Below are 23,691 nucleotides of genomic sequence, written 5' to 3'. Positions count from 1 at the left end.
GAGATGCATTTTTAGAAAAAAAAATGTTTAAAATCGTTAGAGCCGTTTTTTTAAAAACTAATTAAATAGTTTTTTGGAAAAAAAGTTTTAAAATAAAATTGGTATTCCATTTTTTAGAAATCACTAATCAACATCTAAAAACAAAATTTCAAAAAAATTCAATGTCCCGTTTTCGAAAATTTGATTTTTCAAAAAAAATTTTTTCATTAGAAGATAGACCTTGTTTTAAAACTTCCAATTGAATTTTTTAAACAAAATCGTTGGAGCCGTTTTTGAGCAATTTCAACTTAACTAAAATCGGTATATGACAAGTACCGTTATTTTTGGTCCAAAAAAATTAATTCCAAAAACCCCTCTGGAGAGTCGCCAAATAACGCTACATACCAAGTTTGACATCAATCAGTCCATTTGTTTAGGCTGTAGCTTCGTTTACAGATAAACAGATTGACAGACAGACAGACAGACAGACGGACTTCCGGGACCCAATTTTTTGGCATTCTCTATCATCGTAATGTCATCTAAAAATGTTATCTCAACTTTTTTTTTGTACGAATGCATAACTTGATATAGGTATAGTACCTATATCGCAAGTAAAAATGGTCTTCATGTACTCAGTGTACGTTATTATCCGAGTACTTATCCAGTATTCTTTCAAGCATACTCTGTGTTCCATGTAATAAAATTATTTTGCACTTAAATAATGTAAATTACTTTCTAAGAGTTTGCCATTCCCATTATCATTACTTTCATACCTAAATGTCTTGTGTATCCTGTTAACACCCAATCAATTTCCTCCTCGAACACACTCTTGCTCTCAATATGAACATGAGCATACATAAATGTGAACTATCAATATATTTTTTTTCTTGAAAGCAAACTAGCTGCTTGTTTTTATTCCAAATCCATAATTCTTATCTAAGAATTGGTTATGGGTAATTCACAAGTCCTGGAGCACTTTTGCTTGGTGCGAAATGAGAAAACAGCAAGACATCATTAACAACTCTTCAGTATATCAAACCATCAAGCTGTTAGGTGCGCTGTTCTGTTGGCACTCCTTTTCACGCCGACACTTAGCCACTCAAACTTAAGCTGTTGACATTTGCCATTAAGCGAATTGCAATATTATTTTTACGACTTAAAGTAAATAAACACAAAAACTCATCGTTATCGTTGGTTCTGGTTGTTGTTGTTTTTGTTCTTGTTGTCGTTACTATGATGGTCGTCGCCGATAAAGTAATAGCAGCATAATTTTGCAGAAACAACTAAGTTGATTCTCGTTCTCTGTCGTGATGACCCTGACACATTAATCGTGCTCCCTGCCGGTCTTTGATATGTCATAAACATTAATAGTTTGGACGGTTAAGTTGGGTTTTCAACTAAATGTATTTTAATGAGGTTTTTCATCTGTATATTTTGTATCTTAGGGTAAATTTTGAAATTAACCTTTTCATGAAATTTAAAAGTTATAAACCGATTTTAAAAGAGCTTTTAATCCATTTGAAAAAAATACTAATTACCAGTTTATGCATCTCATTTTTAACTTTACCATTTAAACTATTCCACATTCGCTGCTGGTAATCAATGAAATGAATGAGAGAATAGTTTTGTTTTTAGATAAATAAATGCGCAAATACTCACATTAAGTAAAAAACAAAAGTTACAAGTACTACACGGATAATGTGCTTATATGAATAGTTTGATTAATTAATTGGAGGTAGTATACCGTATACAATGTATATTTATACTAAACATACTTGACTTAAAGCCCATAGATTAGAAACAAAAGTGACAGGAACTCATTTATTATACTCGAAGCATTATTCTATGACGTGTAAACAAGATTCATTAAGCAAATTAAGATACAAAACGAAATTATGTATTTGTGCATGACACACGCATTTCAGGAATTTAATGTGTATTTTAGCAGGAAATTTTGAATTGAATTAAGGTTGAAAGGGATTAGGTATTGATGTTTGAAATATCCTGGCGGCCAAAATAATGTAATTTAAATCATTTTCATTCCACTCTCAATTTTATTCATGTGGTGATTCAATCTATATAGTTTAGTTTACAATGAAAACCCAATCATGAACGATTGTCGATTCACTTTGAATTGCTGAATTTTTGAAGAATGCATAATTAAATAGGCTCATAGTCGAAAAAACTTGCAGAGTAACATAAAAAGTTAGTTTGACTTTTTTAACCATTAATTAACTACTGAAAAACTGAGCTTTAATTACAGGGTGTCCCAATAGTAATGGATCAAACGAAATATGCTGATTGGTCTACTTAAGGGCTTTCAGAATATGGTAACTTGTTCATCGCAAATCCTTACGGGTTTTGATTTAATGCAATTCTTGTGAAATTTAGAAAAATCCCTACTTTGCAACAGTATTTTGCTTCCTGCGCCCATTATTGATTTTTGTTTTTTAAAATTCTTTTACAAAAACATTGCCAAATAATTAGGAACAATTAATTAATCAAAATGGAAGGAAAAATAATAAAGTTTCAATTTTTGTATTTATTATGTGACTTAAAGTGAGTTATTTAAAAAATTCAACGATTAAAAGAAGGTGAATTAGATTTGCAAAAGGGTGAATTTTGTTTCGAAATAAATTAATTTATTTAATTTAAATTTCAAAAGAGCGAACTTAATGGAAAATATACCAAAATGTTTATTTTTTAGCAAGATGTACCTGGTTTTTTATTCAATCCCAAAATTTCTTCATTTTGGCCCTCAACGAAAAGTTTTAATTACGAGTATGTTCAGAATTTTCATCCAATTTTGTTCGTGTGAGATTTTTTTGTTTTGAAAAATGTACTTAAAAATCTTTTGTATGAAAATTTAAATCAATTTATTTAAGCCCTAGCTTGATGAACACATGGATGTACAAAGGCACAGCTCCGCAGATCAACGGACGGCAAATTGACAACCACTTTCTTGAACTTGTCCATCATTATAATATGGGATTTCACGAAACCAATACTTGCTTTGCAGAACAAGTAAAAATCTATATTAACAAAATTGGCAGGTACTTTATATTTTTTTAAGAATCCTATACTCGCAAGTAGAAAAAATACTGAATTTTTTGGTATCACTAGAAATAAAAGTAGGTACCAAATTGATTTTTAAATTTAAAGAATCAACATTTGATTTTCGAAATTTATTTTGTCAATAAAAAAAAAGTTACACATACGCCACAGTGAACGCACAGTTTGAAATATAAAAATTCTTTCGTTGACCAAAAAATAAATCAACTTGAGTTTTGTTAACCATTCTCAAAACTCAGAAATCTCATGAATTATACATTTAAACTATTCAAATACCTGGATATAAAATTGGAGCCAAATTTCTGTGTTTTAGAAAATGGGTTTTAATTTCCCAGAAAAATAGCTTAAAACGTTTCTTTTAAGTGTTTTTCTTCTTTTCTTGTATTCATTAGAATCTTATTCACAACTTTAATTTTTTTTTAAATCGTTTAAATTTTATAATCGGGTTTTTGTACCTGCTAATAAACAGTAAAATTGTATATGCATACAAAACTGAATGCTTTTCACGGTGTCAAACTGTGTACGTGTTACAAATTAAATCTACACAATAGCACCAGCTCTTTGCACGCACAACCAATAAAACCAGTCAAGGAAGCTTAATTACAGAATTCTAACTTACATTTAGCCGCCTTATTTCCTAAAGGAGCAAAAAAAACGCCTTTAATTAAAAAAAATCTGCATTTATAATTCTGCAGTATTTCTCTTGTGAAAGCAGCCATTAAATCTAGTTTTCGACGTCATCGTTTAAGTCCAAGAAAAAAGAAAACCTATTTGAGTTGATTGCATGTGAAACATTTAATAAACTGCAGCACCAGTAGCAGCTGACAGTATGCTAATGAAATTATTTTAGTCCTTGTTTCGTTGGCAATATGTATGTAAGTCTATGCAATTTTATATGAGAAATGACGTAAAGCATCAAGAATGTAAATTCCTATATAAAAGAAAACTTCAAGAGATGCGAGAATATATCCTTTTGAGAAGTGAGGGATCCTTGAAACGAAACTATAGAGACATGCGATACCTTCTTTGGTAAGTTAATATCCTTGTGTCGGTCGTGTTGGTATTGTGGTGGTGGAGCTGGCACATTTAAAGGTCACACGAAATGACTTTTAAAACCAAAAGCCCTAAAAATCAACATTTTATTGCATTTTAGTGTAAACACGCATTTTAAATGCAATTAAGTTCCCGCCTGTAGGTGGTGATATGGTGTTGAACCGTTGAACGTGATAGATAATATATCTTTGTAATTTAAATTCTTTTGTTCAAACAAAAAAATTATACAAAAAAACAGAGGGAAATGAAATTAATTAATAGAACCGTGGGAAAAGTTCGGTCTCTCTATAAACAAAAGTCCTGTTTATGGATATATTTTTTGTATTGTATGTGTGTTGGAGAGAGGTTGTTATATTTATAGAAAATAACCTTTGCGGTTGATGGTTCACTTCTAAAATGAAGGAACGAGGTATTTCTCTTGTTTATGTCAAAACGCCTGTTGCTGATGCATGAACCAACTAAACACGCAAAAGGTCAACAATGAATCTAGCTAGCAGTTGTGGTTTGAGAGGTTGGGGGTAGTGTAAAATAGCCATACACTCAACATTAATTTTGTGGTTCTTTTGTTTTTTGTGTGCGTGTGTTGAATATTAAATTTTTGAACAACACAAAAGGACATCAATATTGTGTGCTGTCTCTGTACGATAGCTGGTATTGTGTCGTCGTAAATAAAATCGTATCGTGGGCGTTTTGTCATCTGGTTAGTTATTCGAATTGATTTTACATACAAAATAGGAAATTTTTTTTTTTTTTTTCATTTTGCACTGGCTGATGGAGTTTTCAGAGATGAATATTGTACAATTTAATGGAATTACATTGTATTTCACGGAAATGATAAAACAAAGACAACACAAATTATGTTTATTTTTTATTCAAGGATTCGTTTTGTAGTAAGGTCATTTTGCATGTCAATTTGTCTAATCATTTCATAGCTTATTCAAATTAGTTTGCTTTCGTGTGTTGATGACTAAATTTAAGCTCAACTTTTATAAAACAACAATTTTCATGGAAATAAAATTATTCAAATAAAAAATGTTTGTTGGAAATAATTGACACTTACTTTGATGCGATTTTGGGTTCTATACAAAAAAATAGAAACGAATATTTCGGAAAAAAAGAATATAGAACTCAACAAAGCTAAGGTTTTCAAGGTTCATCAAATAACTTTCCTTTAAAAAAATTGGCATGTCAATAAAAAGGAAATATAATCGATATATAAAAACAAAATTTTATATACAAAACAAAATTTCATTCATCCAAATTGATTTTTCAAAACAAATTTCGAACTTTTTTTTAAATTATTTTATTTTTAAATTTCTTAATTTAAACATTTAAGTGCCGCTTATGAAAAAATTAGAAATCAAGAAAAATCATTGTATATTTTTTTTATTTGTGTTTGAAACTCATTCATGATTCAATAAAATCATGGTTTTGGAAAAAAATTATCAGAAACACACTTTTAAATAAAATACAAGACTGAGTCGCACGTACTTGCTCTTTTATTAAAAAAAAAATATGCATATGAGAATTATTTTACAAATTTTACAATATAAATAAAAAAATATGTCGAGTTTGGTTTTAAGTTATAAAAATATATATTTAAATGGTTTTGACTTCCAAACATAGAATGTCATTTGATTTCTTGTATGAGAAAAAAAAAATACAAAATCGTTAGAGTCGTTTTTTTTTTATATAAAAAATTTCAAAAACTTTTCAAACTAAATTTGGTATGCAATTAAAAAGGAAATAATCGACATAGTTTCAATAAAATTCATTGCTCCATTTTCAAAAAATTGATCTTTCAAAAACAAATTTGAACCTTTTTTTTTTTAAGCCAAAAATGATTTTTTTCTTTCACGAAAATGTCAGACATTATATAAAACAGTTATGGCAAGTACCGTAAATAACGGTCCAAAAAATATTTTTTATTTCAAAGGTACGACCTTATTATGACAAATTACATGAATTTTTTAACAGTTAACAGTTAGAGCCGTTTTTGAAAAAAAAAAACGTAACTTTTTTTTTAGCTCTAAATGCTTAAGATGGGATCATAATTACTTTTAAAAAATAAAAATAAAAAAATTATCATGTGCTAATTTTTAAACAAGCATGTACAATTTGGGAATTTGATTAAAGAAAAAATAGGGTACAAATCGAAGCGACAAAGCGAAACTCTCCAAAATAATGGAAAAAAATTGGCAAAATGACTAACGAATTATACTGCAGATTAAAATCAAAACATCATATCAGAGTTTAATGATTTTTAACAAACTCTTGTTTGAAGTTTAATCAAATATTAATTATTAATTCTTAAAAAGAAAGTCATCACAGGAATTATATTATATATACATTCAACAACCACACGAAAATCAACTTTTATTGAAATCAAACAAATTTTGTATAGTAATAAAGATAATCTTGAAATGCATTATCATTGTTATCCTTCAATATTATATGAACAGTAACCTATTTGGCTAAAAGGCAAGACAAACCTAGTAAATAAAGGTTACGTCATAATGTCACACATTAAATCCGTTTAAGAGAACCTATTAACTTGTAATTAATTCTGTTTAATATTAGAAAGCTTCCTTCTTTATTCTACCCTACTTTCTGCCTAAGGATTAACCTCATAGTTATATTTATGTTTTTCTTTTAGTGTTTTTAGTAAAAAACATAAACAACGCGCAGAAGAAACCTTTTTCAAAGCTCCAATCCCTCGTGCTATATGTGAAGTAGGTGGGTGGAAATTTAGGAACGAACAAAACGATATCTTGACTCTTTTTTTATATTAATTATTATTCCCTCTTTAACCTTGAAACAGAAGTGGTAATGGAGTTGGGATCTCGAGTGATGTTATGTGTGCGTAAGCAATTAGCTCGAGTGGTATGTTGTGTTTTGTGTACTATGCATGCACACTCTCTCTTGAGGTGTGTGCTCTACCTTTTTGTTATAGAGGTAACCTGCTTATAACATCATGACAGTGTTAATAACTTAGCAAGTTCTCTAAACGATAATGGTTCAGGTTGATGGAAAGAATGTGGTTTACTTTGTTTATTTTTAGAGAGAAATAAAGATAACAAAAGAGGAAATATGAGGATAAAACATAAAATCACTGAACTATGTGAGATTGCTATGGAATTTGCAACTCAGTAGTCAAGTCAGTCCATATAGAAAATACTCTGTGCTCGTTGGCACGTCATCAAAATGAAACAAAAAATAAAAATATAAAATTCACATAGTGCTAAGCATGAAAATATCAAATGTCATGTTCACGAGTTCATTTGACGAAAACAAACAAATGAATATACACGAATTCTGTTGGAATGTGTTTTTGCTTTTTTTTTGTTTTGTTATTTTTGACTAAAACACAGAATTTAATATACCTTGTGTATACTGAATTGGGGCTTCTTGGTATTTTTATTAAGCTGACACGCTACAAGTAATCTTCATGTTTTCACAGTTGACAACGCTCCCCCTCCCGACAGAAGACACATTTATACGAAAGTGAAAATTCTATTCATATTGCTTCTCTTGGAACACTGACTTGCAACTTACATTTTTTTTTCTTTTTTTTTCTGACAAAGCATAATGCATTTTTATGAATTTCCTGGAATAAAGGAAATTCTTTTATTTTTCTTCTTTCTTTTTTCTGAGAGGAAAAAATTGAGAAATAAGAAGGAAATTTTTTTCTTATTTCAAAAGTCATGTGAACAATTTTTGCAAATGCAACGTCTAAAGCTATTCTGAGAAATTTCTTGTTGAACGCTTAAAGGAGAGTTTATAAAAGATGATGTGTGGGTTAAGTTCTGTGGAATATACAAATACACACATAATATACATTTTGTTCAAACCAAAGTTGGAAAATTTATGATTTCCAAATTAAAGATAAAGTTCATTTCGAAGTTTTATTTAAGTGGTAGAATTTTTGGTGAAATTTAAGATATTTCAAGACTGAATCAAAATTTAAACTACACAAAACATTTGTTTTAAAATTTAAAATTCAATCCGTACATTTTCTTCCCTATTCAAACACCATAAAACGACTCATAAATATTTAACAATAATTCTACTCTATTTATATTCATGTTTTTTTTTTTTTTTTCAAATTATTATAAATTGTGTGATCTCTTAAATTCGTAGATAAATCTATACAAAAAATAATATAAAAGCATTTATCTTTTGGCTTCATAAAGGCAACTACAGCAGTCGATTCTCTGCACGTGTTGCAGATTGAGAATCAATTGCCAGCAGTCATCACTTTCATAATTCTCATTCGAAAAACAACGGAATGTAATGGAATTCAATTTAAATAAATTGTTTTGAAATAGATAAATGATTAAATAGTAGATATTTAAAAATAAAACCAAAAATACATAAATGCATGTGTTGAAAATGAAATGAAATTTAAAATAAAATGGAAAAGATCTAAGGATTGAAAAATATGAAATTGGATACCTTATAGTTATTTTGGTAGACGTGTAATAATTAAAATTTATTTAATTTTTTCTTTTTAATGTTTGCGATACGAAATACTTTTTACGTGGTATTATTTTTTATTTAATTGTAAAAAAAATACACAATCCTTAAAATTGCAAATCAAAATTTTTGAAATTTCGATTCTTCCTTTCCAAGGTTCCAAAAATAACGTGTTTACAATATGAAAATAATACCTACTGTTTTTTTTTTTTTTTTCATTTTCGAAATAATTTTTGTATCAATATTTTCTGTGTAGTATGTGGACGAAATAGGTTAAAATAAGCTTATAAATCAAGATTTGACAACTTTCGTTGTGAACGCACCCTTAATTTAATTATTTAAATGTCAAAATAGTAAGACGGGTTGGGGTCAGAATCCAAAAAATTAAAAATCCCGATAACCTAAAATCCCGGAAACCCGAATACTTGAAATCCCAAAATCTCCAACATTAAATAAAATGAAAAATTTGCTAAAATTTTTGGGTTTCAGCATTTTCGGGATTTTGGGTTCTTTGGATCGTTATTTTTTTTTTTAACGACAACTAAAATAGAGAGAGCATAATGGTAGAATCTCAGATTTTATGTCCCATTTGCCACTTCAGCTTTGGATTTACTTTCTAAATCTTCTTCAAAAATTTGGTATGACAGTTGAAAAAGGACACTTAGAGTACATTAGAAACAGTTTTTATAAAAGATAATTAGATCGAATTTTATTCTGATTAATAAGTTTAAAAAAATACCAACCTATTTCTTTGAGGATAGGTCTTTGAGAATAAAAGTAAAATCTTCGGATTTCCTTTTATATTGGACAAAATGCTAAGAAATTTAATACATTTTCGTTTTGACCGTTTTGTTTTTGAAAATCAAGCTATTTTGATATATAAAAAAAACATTTTTTTGACGTTTTTCCGGTACCTATTTATTTTAAGATTACAAAAATCAACAACACTTTAATGGGTCATATCACCAAACTAAGTCCTCCCAGAAATATTATTTTCCACATCATACATATAAACACTGCAAACATGATAGGGCTCAAAACTCATCTTTGAGTGACACCTACTTGACAGTTACATAAATTAACTTGGTATTTTTCTACCATTCTGAAGAGATGCCGTCATGTGTTCGAGGATTTTTTTGAAGAATCATAGAAATTAAATCAATCGCTGAGAGTTTATAAAGGATCTTCTATTAATATGGTCCAGAGCCGCTTTTAAATGAACGAAAAAGTCGTATAAAAACTGAGTACTGAACTGGCTGAGTACAAAAATTTGAAAAATTGAATTGAAAGGTTGTATCGAAAAACAGCTTTGAAATAATTATGATTTTAAGACCAAAGAGAGTACTGTTGAATAGTTATAAAAAAACAACTTAACATTTAACTACATAGGTATTTATTGAAAGTGAGCGTATTTAATACCAGAGCCCATAAAATTATAGAACCACTTAAAAGCCAAGTATTTTCAAACTCTTTTTATACGAAGATCAATTTAAAGAAAATACATTCGAAACAATTTTGTTTGGTGCTTGAAAATCAACAGAAGCAGTTAACGACATAATGAGTACCTAACAAGGAAATTCGTATAATTTTCTCCAAACGAAAAACCGTTTGGATGCCTCATGATGTTAAAGTACCTTGGAAACCTTGGTGTCTATCTCTTATCGTCACACATTTTATTTTTGTTCTTATAAAAGAATGTTGTACGAATTCTTGGAAAAATTATGGTAGGCGATGAGCGAATAATAAAATCAACCAAAAATGTACATCATTCCAAGTTCCATTTTGCAAAGAATAAATATAAGAATTGAAATTGGTTTTTATTTTCTTAAATCATCTCGAGTACAAAAATATTTTCTTTTTTTCCTTTCAACTTTTCATATAAAAAAATAAATAAGAATATTTTGGTATTAATTTTATATTATCTCATATTTTTCACCTCATATACAAAAAAAAAATATGAGAAGAAAAAACACATAAATGTATCTTCAAACACAGCCCACGCACGTACAAGTGTATATCATCATCAGACATATAAGTACAAAAAATTATTATCTACGAGAACGCAATCTTGAAAATCCACGCATCCTGAATAAATTAAATTAAGTTGAAAAAATAAATTTAAAAGTGAAAAAAAAAAAAATAAATATTTTTCTTCATCAAAAGTCATCGTCAACAATCAGTAAAATTTATACTCGTTCTTATTGTCGTTGTATTCATTCACATACAAGTCAATTGATTCTTTTGTACGACTTTGTTTTCTTTTATTTCGTTTTGGGTTTTTGTATCAAAAGAAAATAATTTCGTTTTAAATGGTTGGAGTATTTTGTATTAATTAGGGGAGGACTCCCATCATAAAACACTTGAATTTGTGTAAAAACAAATTACTTAATTGACAGCTGCTATTTTAATACACATTTTTTCTTTATAAAATTTGATTTCCAAATGAAAATAGTTTACATAATTTTGGAATACAAGAAAATAAAAAAATAGCGTGAATATTTTGATAATTAGGAACACTATTTGAACTAATGTGTTAATAATTACATTTTTATAGAGCATAGACTTTTTATATGTTATAGGGTTTGTTTAAGAGGAGAAGACCAATTGATAAGTAAACAAGATATGCGAAGTTTTAAAAGAATGCATGGAATTGGCTCAATTCCAATGCAATTTGTATCAAACAAATATTGAAAGATTGTCAGATAGACATTTTTTTTAAATCAATGTTCACAGCGAATTTTTTTTTATTAACTCAAAACTTAGCAGAATTAAATTGAAGAAAGGATCAAAATGTTCAAGTGTCCTTCACAGAATGTTTTTTTTTAAATTTAATGATTTCCATTTCATTAAATTTTTTTCACATTATTCGCGCATCATTGATGTTAAATATTCTTTTTTTTTCATCTTATTTTCTATCTTTCTTTTTCAAGATCATCCTTAAACAACTTGTGCGAAAATAGAAAAACAAACTACATACTTGTCATTAGCATAATTAAATGATATTTGTATTATGAGAACGTTAGCAGCAGCAGCAGCATAGACAAAACGAAAAGTGTGTAAAATACTTGAAATTCATGTTTAAATAAGCATTTGATGTCCCATAAGCTATTAATCTTTTAGTGTACAAGATGTATCTATTTTTGTAAAATAATAATTATATGCACGCCAAGTTTGTGCAACTTTTTCATTGAACTACTGAGTGCGGGCAATAAATTACATCGTTTTTGCTGATAACACATAGTGTTTTAGTGTACTCTTTCAAAGTTTTGTTTGTGTTTCTTAAGTAGAATAAAATGAAAGGATATCAGAGATAAGGTTTTAAAAGTTGACTCACGAACTTACCAAATTTGTTCTTATTTTTCAAAAAAAAAAAAAAAAATGCACGACTGGGTCACATAAACTTGCACATATTTCTAAAATTTTAGAGATGATCTAAGTCGTGATTTTTCACGACTGTGATTTTCAATTTAATGTAATTTGAAACTGTTATTTTTAACAGTGTTACAAACAAAAAAATAACTAACAGAAAAATGTACACGTTACAAACGAATTTTTTTGTATTATTGTTTTTCAACCTTCACGTTTCTTTAGACTTTTTACGTGAGTAGAACTAATAAAGCTAATATGTATTTGAAACAATCAATGTGATTTTACTAGGGAAACCCACGATTTGCCAGAACTTTCCGTGATTTGGCTGGTGAAAACGTCATTTTGTCTAAGTGACTCTTGATTTCGAAATCTGTTATTTGAACGGAAGCAGTCACTTTACAGAGAAAACCCTTGATTTAACTGGGGGCAACCTGCGATCTTACTGCAAATTTTAAAGGGAAACCCGTTATTTTAACCAATATTTTCGAAATTTTAGGAAAACATCTGTGGTTTAACCGTGGTGACTCCTGATTTTACGCACACCCGTTATTTGATTGAGGAACCCAAACTCGAAGAAATTGGGGTACCGTCTGATTTAACCTAAGTGACTTTTGATTTTACCAGCAAAGTTGTGAGCAAGATGTGATTAATCTGAGTAATTCGTCATTTTACTGGACCACATTGGCGGCAGTCTGCTGATAAACTTTAGCATTAATCTTAAAGAAAAAAACCCTGGATATTACTGGACGCCCCTGGTTTTTATTTTTGCGAGGCAACTTTTGCAACACTTCTAGTGTAAGCGTGAATTGTTTTCACATCACCGGAAATTATTCATATTTTATCGAAATATGGATTTTGCAATAAATTAATTTTAAATAAATTCTAACTTTCAAAGAATTCAGAAGATCGAACAAAGAATATTCGATGCATCAGGTAAAAAGTTTGTTCAACCCGTTTGTAAATGCGAATTTTTAGGACTTTCCACAATTATTGGTAAAAAAAAGTCATCAATAAGTTCGTAAACATATTGGAATACCTGTCTTAAGGTTAAAATTTTTGATAGGAACTAAAGACTTAGGTAAAAGAAAAAGTTTCCCAAAACGCCAAAGGTTCTTAAATTCATATCGCTTCCTTTTAAAAACTTTTACATTATTGGCTAAAGCTAAAAAAAAAACTTTAAACAAAGGAATATCTATTTTGAATTGCATTATTATCTTCCAACATAACAAACAATATGATAGTTTTCTATGGTATTTATTTTGTGAAAATAATAAAAAAGAAAATAAAAACAATTTCTTGCGAGTAATGAATTTATGTACCTTGTTCAAGAAAATGAACAAAAACAGCTACAGGGGGAATACTCTTCTTAAACCTGACGACGAAACTCACAGAAACATTTCTCATCTTCCAATACCTAAGAGTCCTATGCTATCGTCAGATCTATTATCTTTCTTTCTATGAAAAGCAAACTACCAACAGAAAATACAAAACACTAAAAAAAAAACAACAGAAACAAAATTCAAAAACTATCCTTTTATCTCCTTAGCCACACAACTTTGGCAAAAGAACTTTCTACATAACTTTCAGCTTCCACTACTACTTCCACCTACACAACCCACCAGGTGGTTCCCAATCTTTTTCTTTTCTTTTTTGCTTAGCTCTTTTTTAGCTATATGAGTATAGGAAGGTCAATATTAATTCTGAAAATAAAGTGGGCCCAGTCACATCTGATTTCCATCAAAAATCAATAAATCTAACCTGCACGTTTTGGGGTCAGAGGAAGTCTTTAATTTAATTTTTTTAACCAAACTCTTTTCTGTGTTTTTTTTTTTTCTTTATTTTGGTTTTTGGGATGTTGGTAAAATTGTTGTTTGGTGCACATAAATGGTTTCTGAGGATGTAGAGCGTATGTTTTTGTTTGTCGAAGAAAGGGACCGATAATGAAAAAGGATGTCCTTTCTTATATTTAAGTAAACTTTGTCCTCAGGTTTGACATATTTGTGTTAAAAGGTTATTGATTTAAGACTTTCGTATGATGATGTTTAACTTAAGCCGATGCGCTGTTAAAATAATAGTTTTGAATAAGAACTGAAAGATATGATGAGAGGGCACGAAATTGCATGGTAGTAACTATTTTATGAGATTTACCTCATGACACAGATTGAATTTTTAACAACGCTTGTTATAGAGCAAGATCCCAGGGCCGCCAGACATTACTTATTTTCTCAAGAAAAAAATGTATGGAATTACGTAGTGCTAAGACATACTATTAGTGAATGGATACTGGCTATCTTGTGCCGACGGCCATTTTACCACTAACAGGTGCTGAAGGTACGAAAAATACGTAGTTAGATTTCTTATTTTCTCAATGCTGATTTTTATATATGATACTCAGGGAACTAATACATTAATTTTTGTAAGCTGCCAGACCCGTCGGATGGGCCTAACACCTTGCCAGACACGCATAATAGGAATCAGGAAAGTTAGATTTTATTATATGGGGGTCTGGGAAAAAATTTATAAAATATTTTGACTTCAGGACTCGAGAGAGTATCAAGACACGCGTCGAAAACCACATTTTGCACAATCGCATCCAGAGTCATTTGGCCGCCATTTTGTTTTTTTAATAAAAATTGCAATTTTTCACATAACTCACGTATTTTTGAATCTACAGAAAAAAATGTATTGCAAACTTGAAGATAATTTAATTTACTACAATATATGTTAAATTACTTTTTTCGATTATACCTTCGGTTTAAGAGTTAGGGTGGTTTTTTTTTGAAACCATATTTTCGTCATATCTCATTTATTTGAGCTTTTTTGAAAATTAACTGGAAGTAAAAGTTGTAGATCTTTTTATTACCTTCAATTATTACATTAACGGTTTTTAGATTTGACAGTCCGTTTTTGATCTGCAGGAAAAAAACTTCAAAAAGGTTCCAATTTTTTAATATAGGAAAAATGTTCTAGTACAGGGTAATTTGCATTAGATATAACAACAACCTAGGCGTGTAGGTTGCACTCAGACCAGAAAAAATCGTATAACTAACACTGCCAGACCCATTCCGACAGCCATTTTTTTTGCCAGACACCTTAAAGCTTTGAAAAAAATAGTTTAACTTTACTTATTTTCTCAATAGTCTATTGAATAGACCCTTTTGGATGGAACAAATTCGTTCAAGAGTTTTTATTGGCGATTATGATTCCTTGGCATACAAGAATACTCCAGCCAAAAGTGCTACTAAATCCGTTGGTGCATTTCTGAGAAAACGGCAACACTGGTCGGTTTTCAGTTTTTTTGATTTAACTCGAAAACCAAGCCTGACTTTGAAATGGTTCAAAGACACTTTTCATAGAAAATTAAATTTTCTGTCAAGTTAAGATGGTTAAAAAATTTTTTAAATTATTTTTGACTAAAATTCTAACCTAAAATCAAAGAAAAAAAAGTTAAAAAATTGACAATTTTTTTTTTTTTTACTAAATCAAGGGGCATTTTGTGTATGTAGCCGGGACGTCCAAACTTTGTACTAATGAAATAAAGTAGAGGTAAAATCCTTTGATAATATGCAACTTTTAATTTTTTTTTGTCAAGAAACAACTTAAATGTACCTATACAAAAATTAGCACTTTTTCTAAATTTTTGACTTTTTTAGTTAAAAGCAAGTTTTTAAAACTCGATAAAATCGTATTAATTGGTAACTTTCAGACTTTTAAAGTAAACATACTTCGAGGGATTGATTTAATATAAACTAAATATGACAAACAAAAAAATTTATTTGCATCCTTATGGCCTTTTGTGCAATTTTGTGTATGTGCATTTTTATAAATTCGGGTCGAATTGATGGACGGAGAGCCATTAGCTTTGGTCTATTGCATAGAATAACATTTAATACCAACTCTTTTACTGTTTTCAATGGCCTGAAAAACAATTCTTGTAAAATACGCGACCAAAGAAAAGTTTCTCTTGAAAAACGAAAAAAATACTCTAATGAGTTTGAAACAAAATAGCTCAGGCAAATTAGTAAATCCAATTGCACTTTTCGCGGGACAAATTTTTTTCTTGGAACGTGTTTAGGTGAATGTCCTTATCGTAAAAGTAAATTTTTTGGGATGATAAGATATCGGGAACAGCCGCCATCTTGGAAAAGAGGTCGGTGCCGTTTTTATTTTATAACTCCATTTTTACTCATTTAAACAAAAAATGTCCAAGAATAGACTTATTCACAATGAAATTATCTAAAAAACGATATACAAATGAATTCCGTGAGCTAGTTAAATTCATTTTTATAGTCGGTCAAAGTCCGGGTTCTTCTCGCAAGGTTAGGACAATATGACATTTTTTCAAATATCTGAAGAACTTTTGATTTATTTAGGATTTTCTTCAAGAATGAATAATAGCACTTTTAATTATCTATAAAATGAGCCCTTTATCGTTACTGTAACCAACATAATGTATAAGCCATCTAACGTCGAAGTTCACATTCTACTAGTCAAAAGTGAGAAAATAACAAGTTTTCTTCTATTAGACCGAGCAAATTTTTGAAGTGGAAGTATAACCAAAATATAAGTAAACAGTTTTTTAACTATATTCGTCTAAATATTGAATTCAAAGTTTGAAATCTTTAATGTTAACCTTTATATGGTTTTCGAGGTTTTAAATGAAGTGAATTTTCCAATTAATGTGAATAAGCTAAAGTGGCACTATTTGAAATTCTAAACATAAGAACTGATGCCCTGTCATTTTTCCTAAACACGAACACCTCAATCTCAGCATTACGATAAGTATAACTCAAGATATGAGATGTGTAAGCCGTTATGTTTTCGAGACTATTGTGTTTAATTTTTGATTGTTTATTTGAACTATTGAAATCCCAAATATGTTCAGTTAAAAAATCGTATATCATGACTTCGACGTTTGGTTGCTTTTACAATGTGATGGTTACAAAAGCAACAAAGGGCTCATTTCATAGATAATTAAAAGTGCTATAATTCATTCTTTAAGACAATCCCAAACAAATAAAAAGTTCTTCAGATATTTGAAAAAATGTCATATTGTCCTAACCTTGCGAGAAGAACCCGGACTTTGACCGACTATAAAATTGAATTTAACTAACTCACGGAATTCATTTGTATATCATTTTTTAGATAATTTAATTGATAATAAGTCTATCCTCGGACATTTTTGGTTTAAATGAGTAAAAATGGAGTTATAAAATAAAAACGGCACCGACCTCTTTTCCAAGATGGCGGCTGTTCTCGATATCTTATCATCCCAAAAAATTCACTTTTACGATAAGGACATTCACCTAAACACGTTCCATGGAAAAAATTTGTCCCGCGAAAAATGCAATTTGATTTACTAATTTGCCTGAGCTATTTTGTTTCAAACTCATTAGAGTATTTTTTTCGTTTTTCAAGAGAAACTTTTCGTTGGTCGCGGATTTTACAAGAATTGTTTTTCAGGCCATTGAAAACAGTAAAAGAGTTGGTATTAAATGTTCTTCTATGCAATAGACCAAAGCTAATGGCTCTCCGTCCATCCATTCGACCCGTATTTATAAAAATGCACATACACAAAATTGCACAAAAGGCCATAAGGATGCAAATAAATTTTTTTGTTTGTCATATTTAGTTTATATTAAATCAATCCCTCGAAGTATGTTTACTTTAAAAGTCTGAAAGTTACCAATTAATACGATTTTATCGAGTTTTAAAAACTTGCTTTTAACTAAAAAAGTCAAAAATTTAGAAAAAGTGCTAATTTTTGTATAGGTACATTTAAGTTGTTTCTTGACAAAAAAAAATTAAAAGTTGCATATTATCAAAGGATTTTACCTCTACTTTATTTCATTAGTACAAAGTTTGGACGTCCCGGCTACATACACAAAATGCCCCTTGATTTAGTAAAAAAAAAAAAATTGTCAATTTTTTAACTTTTTTTTCTTTGATTTTAGGTTAGAATTTTAGTCAAAAATAATTTAAAAAATTTTTTAACCATCTTAACTTGACAGAAAATTTAATTTTCTATGAAAAGTGTCTTTGAACCATTTCAAAGTCAGGCTTGGTTTTCGAGTTAAATCAAAAAAACTGAAAACCGACCAGTGTTGCCGTTTTCTCAGAAATGCACCAACGGATTTAGTAGCACTTTTGGCTGGAGTATTCTTGTATGCCAAGGAATCATAATGGCCAATAAAAACTCTTGAACGAATTTGTTCTATTTTTGCTCTGGAGCTCGGGTCTATTAAATAGACTACAAGCTTCATTTTTATACATGATACTCAGGGAACTAATTCAATAAAATTATTTTGTTAGCTGCCGGACCATCGGATAGGCCTGACACCTTACCAGACACGCACAAATGCTTGCTAGATTTGTTATTAATAAAATCTAATGGGTCTTCCGTAGTATTGAAGTAAAATGTTTATGCTTAATAATACTAATAATTACTACATTATTAAAAATATATACCTACCTTTAAACTCATAATGAATTAGTTCCATGGGTATCATGTATAAAAATGAAGCTTGAGAAAATAAGTAAAGTAAAAAATTTTTTTTTTAAAGCTTTAAGGTGTCTGGCAAAAAAAATGGTTGTCGGAATGGGTCTGGCAGTGTTAGTTATACGATTTTTTCTTGTCTGAGTGCAACCTACACGCCTAGGTTGTTGTTATATCTAATGCAAATTACCCTGTACTAGAACATTTTTCCTATATTAAAAAATTGGAACCTTTTTGAAGTTTTTTTCCTGCAGATCAAAAACGGACTGTCAAATCTAAAAACCGTTAATGTAATAATTGAAGGTGATAAAAAAATCTACAACTTTTACTTCCAGTTAATTTTCAAAAAAGCTCAAATAAATGAGATATGACGAAAATATGGTTTCAAAAAAAAACCACCCTAACTCTTAAACCGAAGGTATAATCGAAAAAAGTAATTTAACATATATTGTAGTAAATTAAATTATCTTCAAGTTTGCAATACATTTTTTTCTGTAGATTCAAAAATACGTGAGTTATGTGAAAAATTGCAATTTTTATTAAAAAAACAAAATGGCGGCCAAATGACTCTGGATGCGATTGTGCAAAATGTGGTTTTCGACGCGTGTCTTGATACTCTCTCGAGTCCTGAAGTCAAAATATTTTATAAATTTTTTCCCAGACCCCCATATAATAAAATCTAACTTTCCTGATTCCTATTATGCGTGTCTGGCAAGGTGTTAGGCCCATCCGACGGGTCTGGCAGCTTACAAAAATTAATGTATTAGTTCCCTGAGTATCATATATAAAAATCAGCCTTGAGAAAATAAGAAATCTAACTACGTATTTTTCGTACCTTCAGCACCTGTTAGTGGTAAAATGGCCGTCGGCACAAGATAGCCAGTATCCATACACTAATAGTATGTCCTAGCACTACGTAATTCCATACATTTTTTTCTTGAGAAAATAAGTAATGTCTGGCGGCCCTGGGATCTTGGACTATTATTTTGTTGATCTTATTTAAGTATCAAGAGTAGTGCCATTGATTTTGAAAGATTTTGTTTACCCTGAAATCAATATGAAGGTAACAGTAAGCATAACTGCATGCAGAACAGGACGTTTCTTATAAAACTTGCGTCTTCTTCTTTTCTGCAAGAAATACGCTCGACGCAAAGTGTGCAATTTTGCATATCTAGTGGTACTTTATTCAAAATTCGAAGTTGTCCCAACAAAAATATTTTGGTGTACACCGAAAAAAAAAATTTGATAATAACAGCTATCAAATTAACATTTTTCAGTGACAAAAGTCGTCCAACAATTAAAATATAAATTTAAATATAATTTTGACATTTTTTTTAAGTTTAAGTAGTGAAAATTTCACTATGACAATCAAAATATCAATGTTGCCTAGATTTTACGTTTTTGTTTATTATAATGAAACCTATTTCTTTCCTTTTCATTTTTATTATTTTTATTATTTTAAGAATTTTCTTTCTTTTTTCAAAACATTACTGAAAGGGAATATTCTTTACAAAATAATGGTGATATTATTTTTTCTATTATAGGTGATATAATTGTTTTGATATTTTCTCCCAAACTATGTGAAGTAAAATCTTCGTGTCGATCAAATTTTCTCAGTAAATCATACATTTTACTTCGAAAAAACACAAAGCGCCTTTAAATTAGTACACATTAAGAATTTTTAATTTAATATTTTTCAATAATTCGGAATGAGATATTGATGTTTTGTGAGATATTGGTGTGTGTTTTAATAAAAGTTTTATTTTTTTTTTTATATTTCCTTAATATCAAGGTATTATTATGTAAGTAATTTTTTATTTCACAGGGTGTTTCACATTTTTGTTTTGGTGATTGAAGTTAAACAAAATGTGTTTTTTTTTTTTTTATTTTTTTACCTTTGTTAGAGCAAAACTTTAGTTATTCCGCTAAGAGACAGTATTCAATGCGAAGCTTGATTTATTATCTATCAAGAATCACTAAAATTTTGCACCCCAATTATGTTATAATATATTTATTTCGATTTTTCTAAGTGACTATTCAACAAAAAAAAAGATGACCTACCGTCAAAATTGAATAATTTCTTAGGAATTGGTTAGCTATGTTATAAATTTAAGAACTTTTTTTTATATCACAGGGTGCTTAAAAAACAATAGGCTAGTGAATTTATTTAATAATAGTTATAACAGAAATACAGGGTGTTCAAATCCAAAATTTAGAGTAAGAGAAAAAAGAACTAAGTAATTTGAAAAATTAAAAAAGAAAACTAGCAAGGAATAAAAAAAGATTATATCAGATAAAGGGTGTTTCAGTAATAATAAAAAAATTTAAATAATTTAAAATTTTTAAATTTTCATAACTTTTATCGATATTTAAACAGGGTTTTCATATTTGCATACCTAAGTTGATAATCAAGTGATTGGTCATTTATAATTCGTGGCTTAGACAATGTGCTGCTTTCTGAAGACAGAATAAATTTATTTTTGGCAACTATGAGAACGCTTTGTTAAAGATTCAGTGAAATATGAAATTCACATACTTTTCCCGACTCATTGAGAATTTAAGACTACTGTAAATAGTCTAGTACTTTCTCAAATTATGATAGCGGCCCATCATAAGATGAAACAAAAAAGAATTTGATGAGTCCTGCAAAAAAGGCAAAAAACCCAATGTTTCCAGTTAACCTTTATGTAGTTTCCGAACTCCGCTAATTAAAAAATTGGCTAATTATGCATACAAAATTAGTTCTATTTCATTTTCGTTTGTAATAGTTATAATATAAATAATACCAACAAAAATGAATATAAAGTTTTTTTTTCTGCGCGAAATTAATTTTTTAAGAGGGTCTATCAAGATGCCAAAAACGTGTACTTTTAGAACTCTGTAAATCAAAAATGTGTGTAAATATGTTTTTGATCGTACTTTCACTCATTATTGTACATATTTTTTAATAATATTATAAAAAAGAAATGGTAAAATTTTTTTTTTGTGACCGTACAGTACTTTTAAAAATGAGTCCACCGAAAGGCAACAAACTTGTACTTTCAGAGTTCTGTATATAAAAAATTTGACGAGATATTTAAATAATTGTTATTATATTTTATTATTGATATATTTATAATACATCTTGCAAAAAAAGAATTCTCAAAAAGTTAAGCCTGTCAGCGCTATTAATTTAATTCCGCTAAATGAGCAAATTCCCACACTGTGCGCCACAGCGTCGTCATAATGTTCGTGGAAAACATGATCGTGACACAAGTTTGAGGTTTGGTTTAATTTAATTTAATTTAATTTAGTTTATTATGATGCTTAGTTGAATTTTCTTTAAATATAGAGGCCTTTTAATATTTAAATATTTGCCAAAAATTTATATTTTTTTTCGAAATTGTCTGAACTTATTTTTGATTAATGCATTGTTAAAAATATAATAAAAGATTGACAATTTTTGAAAACGAAACAATTTTTGTACTTTTGTTTACTCGTTTATTCAAAAAGGAATATAAAATTTAAAAATCTACAAGTTTAACGAAAAAAAATCTAATTTTTGGGGGCAAAATTGTTAAAAAAGAGATACAATACAATTTTCCAGTTTAGGTTTCAGTTTTGCAATAATCTTCAATGAAAAAATGACGAAACGAAATGAAAATATCGAAATTTTGGTAAATCATTTTGGTCCAAGTTTTTTTGATATTTCTATTTTGTTCATTCTTTGAAATTTGTAATAGAACTAAAACATAAAATAATATCGCGTAAGATTTCAATCCAAAAATTGGACTATTCTCTAAAAAGCATTTTGAAGAAAGCATTGGTTCCTTATTATCGATCGGTTCAAAAATAAAAAAAAATATAAGAAATTTTCGGCAAGTAAGACAAATAAGGGAACTAACTACAATAAAAAGGACTTAAACTACAACAAAAAGATTAAAATTGATTTAAGGGGGGAAATCCCTCTGGAAGACACCTTTTTCATTATTTTCTTATGAAAAACTGAAAGCACTTATTGAAATTTGGAAGACAAGATATTACTGACATTATTAAGTATTGAATAAAATTTTTTTGAAATGAAAAAATAATAAAATGGCGGCTCTGGAGCCTTTCAAAGTTGACGCCTCTAGTTTACGCCGTGCAATGCACAGGTCCAGGAAATCATCTTAAATCAAAAAGATTTAAGATGATATTAGTACGCATTGCATGAACCTAAATTTATTTTTTTTAAATGAAAAATAAAAATTAGAAATCAAAAAAACGAAAAAAACCATGCTTTTTTTACAAAGAAGTAGTTAAAAAAAATATTTACTGTACAAATTTTATTCAACTTTTAGGTTCATGTTGTGGCCAATAAGTTAAGGAGTAATTTGCTTCAAATTTCAAGTCGATAGCTTCATTAGTTTTTGAGTTACATTGCACGGCGCGGAAAAAAACTAGTTTCGAAAAAAATGCGTTTAAAGTTTTCGTTTTCGTACTATGGTAGGTTCGGAGCGCATTGGTTTCGGGACTATCTAGGCACTTTTGAGGCTTTATTTAAGGCTAAGACCACTGAAAATAGTTTCTTCGGTTGATAAATAAATTTATTACGCAAAAAAAAAATAATGCAAAAACAAAAAATTCCAGAGGGATTTCCCCCCTTAAATTTATGAACTAAATATTTGATAAAATTACTAACAACACGAAGGAAAGGTCAGTTACAATAGGAATACAACTGAGTATTTACGACTTCGATGATAAAAATCACACTTACATGCTAAAATGTTTACAATTTTTCTGTATAACGGAAAAAATCATCTAAAAATAATTAAGACACAAAAATGTATTTTAAATAAATACACCCACTTCACACAATCGTTCTGACGACATCTCTCTTTAAAAATCCATAATTTCAAGTGACAACGATAGAAATAAGTCACGTAAAAAAGCTACCTCTAACTGACGACATACCGACCGCTTTAAATGACAGTAATTAGACTAATCCATAAAAGGCACGCCACCTGTTGGTTTTTGTTCGCTGAATAACATATCAAACGAGGGAATATACGAACGATTGAACGATTTTTCAATAGATATTTAATTTTTTATTTCCATTAATGTCAAACTCCCAAGTGTCAATTTATATTAAAAGGCGAAAAAATGTGTGAACACATTTTGTCACGATTTTTTATAAGCTTAGAGCTTAAAGGAAGAATTAAAAAAAAATCACCTTAATTTTTTTGATTGAATATAGTTTAATTGAATTGAAATATAATTGTTACTGA

At 29.1% G+C, this 23,691-nt stretch overlaps 1 protein-coding gene across 4 annotated transcripts in view; it reads right to left on the bottom strand.

The window, feature by feature from the left end:
- The window catches only part of LOC129912540 (cAMP-dependent protein kinase type I regulatory subunit), a 96,981-nt gene that overhangs the window by 7,987 nt on the left and 65,303 nt on the right, over positions 1–23,691 (bottom strand). The gene's annotated exons all lie outside the window — the stretch shown is intronic.

This window comes from Episyrphus balteatus, chromosome 2, assembly GCF_945859705.1.
Source record: "Episyrphus balteatus chromosome 2, idEpiBalt1.1, whole genome shotgun sequence".
NCBI classification, from domain to species: Eukaryota; Metazoa; Arthropoda; class Insecta; order Diptera; family Syrphidae; genus Episyrphus; species Episyrphus balteatus.
The sequence above is the reverse complement of the archived record's forward strand: the minus strand, read 5'-3'. Positions and strand labels throughout refer to the sequence as shown.